Raw genomic sequence first — 6,609 nt, 5'->3', positions numbered from 1 at the left:
ACCAGAGCATAGAAAGCAACCATCCCCGGATTGTGGGGCTCTGGACTTCGGTTTCTGCTTCTTGCTAAATCAGGGTCTATCCCACAGAGGGGCTGTGTGCCAGGAGCAGGTGGGAAAGTGACAGAGCCCAACAGAGCCAAGGCCAGCCAGGGGAGGGAAAGAATGAGAGCCTTTGAGTTGGCAATGACCAGAAAGTGTTTGGCCATCTTTATCTTTTCTTCCCCTTCTTTTCTTTTACTTGAGACATAATCTCACTGTGTAGCCTTGGCTGGCCTGCAATCCAGACATCTGCCTGCCTCTGCCTCCTAAGTGCTGGAACTAGAGGCGTGCACTACCACACCAGGTATGTTTGGCAGTCTTACCCAATGTGGTCCCCTTGGAGGAGGAGGAGGTCAGGAACATGGCTAGAAAGGGCTTAAGTGCTCCTGTCGCTCCCAATAGCATTCAAACAAAAAGAAGGAGTTCCCAGGCCCAAGTGTCAATGGGACACAGGAATGAAGCCTGTTCCTCCACCTCCTTCCCTCAAAGAGGAGAGACAACTTAGTTTCAGCGGAAGACCAGGCCATCCCTTTCTTTAACTGTCATGTCCTGGCATCAACATGAACTAAAAGGTCACCTTTGACATGCCTCCATGTATTCAGCACGAACACAGGGCCTGAGTAGAGAGAACGTCACTGGATTGAGAATTAGAACTGGCTAGGAGGTGGTGGTGCACGCCTTTAATCCCAGCACTGGGGAGACAGAGGTAGGCAGATCTCTGAGTTCAAGGCTATCCTGGTCTAGTGAGTTCCAGGACAGCCAGGGCAACACAGAGTTTCTTGAAAAACCAGAGGGGGGGAGGGACGGAGGGAAGGCAGGAGAGAGAGAGAGAGGGAGAAAGAGAGAGAGAGAGAGAGAGAGAGAGAGAGAGAGAGAGAGAGAGAGAGAGAGAGAGAGAGAGAGAGAGAAAGGTAGTGTATCTGCTGGGGTGACCATAGGCATTTCCAGTCATTGTGCCTGAATGCCATTCTGATGATACTTTGCCTTTAACAACGAAAATGACCTTAAGAACACCTCTGACCCAAGGACAGTCACAAACTTCTATTCATCCTGAGAAAGCAGCTTCAAGAATTCATCATTCACAAAGTGGCCAGCAGTGGGGAAGGGTGAGAATCCCCGTGAGAGATAACAGCCCTGTTTGTAAACTCAGGGCAACTGTACCAGCTGCAGCCGCAAGCCAAACATAACTGGTTCTTATCTGAGGTCGCAGCGACTTCCACCGCTGCCCAGGCTGCGTCACTATCAAGGTTCACAGAGGATAGCCCTAGGAAGTTCTGGGCCCTTTGGAATTCTTCAGCCAGGAAATAAGCTTAAATATCTTACAAACCATGCCCAGTTTCTCTGGGATATTTGAAAACTCATGACCAGAAATCTGAATGTTTCCATTAGGGAGTGTGGTACCTATCTTAGGGGGGAGGGGGAAAGGTCCGTGCCATCTCTGTTTGACCCCAGATGGAAATGGACTGGGCATTTCCTTCTTCCATGAGTAGGGCTCTCCAATCTGTCTCCATCCGCTCAAAGCCGCTCAAGATAGAATTTAATGATTCTGTAGTCTGTGGTAAATTCCAGGGCGTGGGGTGTCTCCCATATCTGAAGGCAGTACTAAGAGAGCCACTTGGAGCTCCCTGGGCCTCCTCTGTCAGCCTCTTATACCAGTTTTCTGATGGCCATTCCCAACTGCTACGCAGGGTTGAGGACAATGCCCACAACCCTGCTTTGGAGGCGCTCAGAGCAAAGCACATGGGATTCCGAGTTACTAATGCAAATGCCGATTATGGTTCCAGAGAGATACTTCCACTTTATTCCAGATCATTCTATAGATCCAATTGCCTTCAGCCCAGGGCGAGGGCAAGATGGGGCCCTAAGTAAGAACATGACGGGTCTAAGGGGCAAGGGGCTTTGGGAATTTAGCAAATGCACTGGAAGGGACCGGAAGGGAACAGAGAAGACAAGCTTGGCACAGAGCAGGAGAGGCAAACATTACAGATAGAGAGGCCTGGCTCCCATCAAGCCCAGAGGCTACAGTTCTGGTGCCCTCCACCCCCTGGGACATTTTCCTTGTGGAAAATGAGGCAAGGCTGGGCGAGGTGTCTATTTGTACCTCTCAGCCACGTCCCCCTTGGTCCATGCTCACAGGACTAACTTCATCCACTGGCGAAAGTTCTCACTGTGTAAGGTGAGGTGAGAGAAAACTGAAACAGCATCCAGAGTGACCTCCTGGGACGCAAAAGCTCCTCTTTGGGGTCATTGCCCGTTAACCCCGCCGCAAACGAACCCTGGCATGCGTGTCTCCCGCCTCTGTTCTAGCTTAAGAATCCACTTCAAAACGCAACTTCATTCACTACACGAGGAACAATTAAAGAGACAGAAAGCTTAGCCTGGTGGTTCTCAACCTGTGGGTCGAGACCCCCCATGGAAATCATACATCAGATATCCTGCATATCAGATGTTTTCATTGCGGCTCATGGCAGTAGCAAAACTGCAGTTGAAGTGACAGTGACATAATTTTATGGTTGGGGTCACTACATCATGAGGGACCGTATTAAGAGGTCACAGCATTAGGAAGGTTGAAAGCCACTGGCTAAGCCCACGGAAGGAGACCAGGGAAGGATATACACCACAGCTGTCTCCAAACAGTCGGGGCCACTTAGGTGGAAGGGCACCTGTGTCTTCAGGTGGCAGCAATAAGTAGAATGAGAAAGTTGATTTTAGCCCATCTATATTATGTTTCCAAGTCTAAGCTGACACTGCATTGAATGTGCTTCTTCTGACAGGCCAAGTTCCACAGCGATGTGGCAATTTGTCCATCAAAAATCTGAATCCAGGAGACGGAAGTGATTGGCAACCGGGCCCTGCCTCCTTTGACCCTGAGATTTTGGGGGGCATTTCCCTTTAAGTGTGCTTGTATCTTTGATCTTATTCAGTTCTCCTGGCACCTCTAAGAGGTGTCTCCTTTGTCCATTGCAAGGACACTAGGGCCCAAAGGTGACTGATTTCCCCAGGGCATCAGGTCAGAGTAGAGAAGTATGGATATGGACTATTTTGCTGCACACTCTGCCAAGATACATTGTCACCTGTCAGTTAAAACTGAGCTGAGCACCTGGTCCCCGACACTCTGCCGATAAAGGGTTTTGAGCCCCAGGAAGAAGAAATTATTTAATTCTCACCAACTGGAGTAAAATTGGCCCAGCACCATTTATATGCACTCTGAGCCTCCCAGTGGCTCCTGAGAATTCCCGGCACTGTTGCTGAGTCTCCTGGACTCCACTGCAGGCACACCGACTCCCCATAAGGAAGGAAATCTACCTGCAGCCTGGTACTAGCTGGTCACCGCTGGACGGGGAGACAGTTCCCTCTAGGACATAAAGTGATTACAGTGACAGTTGCCACCAGAGACAGAGCCATCTAGTGACAATTCCTTCCTGAGACAGCGCCGTTCTGTGACTATTGCCACCTGAGAGACAACACTGCCCTTGTGCCCCTTGTGTGAAAACCATCCCCTGTTCCTGGAATTTCTCTGCCTGAGAACCATAGCAGCCATTTCTTGTCTCCAACACCATTTCTCTAGAAGGCTGAAAGACTTTCTCACTCGTCAAAAGCACTCAGCTTTCCTGAGTTTCAATTTTCTTGTCAGTTAGAAGGGGGTTACACTATCTTCTGCTGGGTCTTCTCCTTTCTCTTGAGGGGAAGGGACACGCTGCCAAAAATACTTATGAACTACTTCCTCGTGTTTACGATGGAGAAAAGTTCTATTTATTTTACAATTGCATCCACATTGAAATGGCAGCCAGGGACAGTAGCACTAAGAGGCTGGGGCCTCGTGCCCTCCCTGGGGTGCTGAAGAGCTTTCTGGAAGGATTCCCAGACTTAGCGCTGGCCTCAGAAACACACACATCCTGTTTAGCCTGTGGCCCCCTGCTCAACCTCCCCTGCCAGGCTGTTGACACAGCACCAGGCCTCACCCTAGGTGCCAATGTGGCTCCTCACCCAGCAGCTCACTGCTCTTGGACTTAAGGCGTAGGAGCAGGAGCAGGAGCAATATTCTGGTCCACCCTGTTCAGCCCACACTCGAATCCAGGAGACACCCTCCCCTGCAGATGAGGACCAGTGACTAAAGGGCAAACGTGGATGGGGGGAGGGGGGGCTGCTTTAAAGTCCCCTGTTGTTTCCCAGTTCCAAAAGTCTCCCATATTCTATCGCCAGATAATAGACGAAATTGGGGTGCAGACCCTCCGTAGGGAGACTGTGCAGACCACATGGGTACAGAGCTCAGCTTGAAACCATGACTCCCCTACGCCATGGCCTGTGAGCTCTTGGCCAAACAGCCCAAGTTGTCAGGCGTGTGCTGCTTTTCAGCAAAAGCGAACTCAGTTCAAATTCATTGTCTTGCTTGGCCTGGATTAGATGATGAAGGACGAGGGAATTCTCCCTATCAGATACCAATCCCGGATCCTTAGTGGCTTAGACACGGTCTGCTGCTTCTCTGTATGTGTTCTGCGCTGTGGATGTTCTTAGATTTCCAGAGCCAAGAGAGCCTGTGGTGCGGCACAGAGGCACCTGTGGCCATGGCCAGAAACGGGGAACCAGGATGGCCGAGCAGAGGCTGAAGAACTCTGCCCTGTGACGTGGTACAGGGACAGCTTGTATGCCACGTGAATGATCTAAGCTCAGGGGCAGAGAGGCGTCTGGGAGCTGATTGTAAATGCTGTGCTGGAGAATGTGTTCATCAAATAGTTTTTAAGAATTGTCATGCAAATGTAGTTAAAAATAAAATCACAGTTTCCAGGTGTGGCGATGCGCATCTTTAACCGCAGCACTTTGGAAGTCAGAGGCAGGGGGATCTCTCTGAGTTCCAGACTAGCCTGGTCTGCCTAGTGAGACTCCATCTCAAACAACAGCAACCACTTCCCTCCCATCTGCTCAAGTCAGCTTTTCCACAACGACTCTGGGATGGTTGGGTCTCGTACATCAGACGGAATGGTTTTACACCTGCTCTGATGGCAGCCGCTCACCCTTCCCAGCTGGCCCAGGGCACAGGCCACGCATCTCCTGCCACATTGCACTCCTGGTCCCCTGGCAGCAGGATAACCATTCAGATCACATGTATTGTTCTAGGTGAGCTCAGAGAAGGACAGAACATATGACACGCGGCGCCAGGGGGACCTTGGCCAATCCCATGACAGGTGAGGGACGAATACAACCACGCAGGCAGAACTTACATGGGAAGGAAGTTTTACTGGGGGAAGGGAGGGCAGTGGGAGAAGGGAAGGCAGTGGGGGGTGGAGAGAAGACAGACAGACAGACAGACACAAGATCTATCTGCCTTCTCAGAGAACCGGCAGAAAGAGAGACCAGGAGTGGGCAGAACCCAGCTCTTATAGTGACCTCCTGCACCTGTGCAGAGCCAGGGTCATGCTGGCCATGAGAGGAGTGGTTTCCAAGGTTCCCAAGGGGCGGAGCCAAGGTGTGCCTGGGTGACAACAACAAATCCAGGAGTGTTCTCAAGGAGGATTGTGTAGCACACTGCTCGGAGCCAGACCCCGGGTGTTCAAGGGACCCAGCAAATAGGCGTCACTGGCCCTGAGAAATCCTCCTGGCAAAGGAGGCTGCAGAAGTGTCCCTGCCTTTTCCGGAACTGAACTTTTCATGACGCAGCGTGTAGGGGCAGGTCATGCCTTGGCTGCATTCACACCTTACATCCTGCCTCAAGCTCAGCTGGTGTTTTGTGCAGACTGACGGCCCCCCAGTCGTGTCGCTATGTGCCCCCGAGTCGTGTCGCTATGTGCCCATTTCTAGTCTTCGCTTAACCAGAGTTGGATAGGGAGTGACGTCTACTAATTCTGTACTACAAGTTCTGGATATCAAATGTTACAAAGCCCAGAATTCTGCAATAAAAACGCCATTGCCTCTCTCTTTGACACTCTTTTGGCTGCTAAGGAAAGTCCAAGACAGATAAAAATAAAAACTTAGGGCCTACGTGATGACTCAACAGGTAACAGCACTGGACACCAAACCTGGTGCCTGAGTTTGATCCCTGAGAACCACACAGTGGAAGAAAAGAACCAAACGCCACAAACTGTCCTCTGAACTCCACGTGAATGCCCTGGCACACACATGCCCTGTTGATGTTAATTAATTAAGTGTAATAAAAATGAACTTTAAAAATTAATAGCTTAAAATGACCAATACTTTGTATAACGGTGCCTCAAGTCAACTGAAGAGAAGAAAACAAAAACACAAGATTGGGAGAGTTCAGAGTGGTTTGGCCATGGACAGCTGGAGTGATCCGAATTGTTATAAATGACTCCAAAGCAGGACCAAAAGTGTTTCTTTCCCAGAGAAACACAGTGACAGATGGCAGATGAGGAAGAGTCCAGACAGTGGTGTCAAAGAGGGAGGTGGTCCACTATCCTCAGTTCTGGTGAAGGACATAGTCTTTGGCCTCTTTCTTCACATTTTCTTCTGGAGTTGGGAGCTGACTTGCTCTCCTCAAAACAACAGTGAGCTCATCAAGATCCCAAGACAACCACCCGAGTGGAAAGAGAGTCTATTCTTCTCTTAGCTCTCATC

The sequence above is a fragment of the Mesocricetus auratus genome, unplaced genomic scaffold, assembly GCF_017639785.1.
Source record: "Mesocricetus auratus isolate SY011 unplaced genomic scaffold, BCM_Maur_2.0 Super-Scaffold_100031, whole genome shotgun sequence".
Lineage (NCBI taxonomy): Eukaryota > Metazoa > Chordata > Mammalia > Rodentia > Cricetidae > Mesocricetus > Mesocricetus auratus.
Note: the sequence above shows the minus strand (reverse complement) of the source record.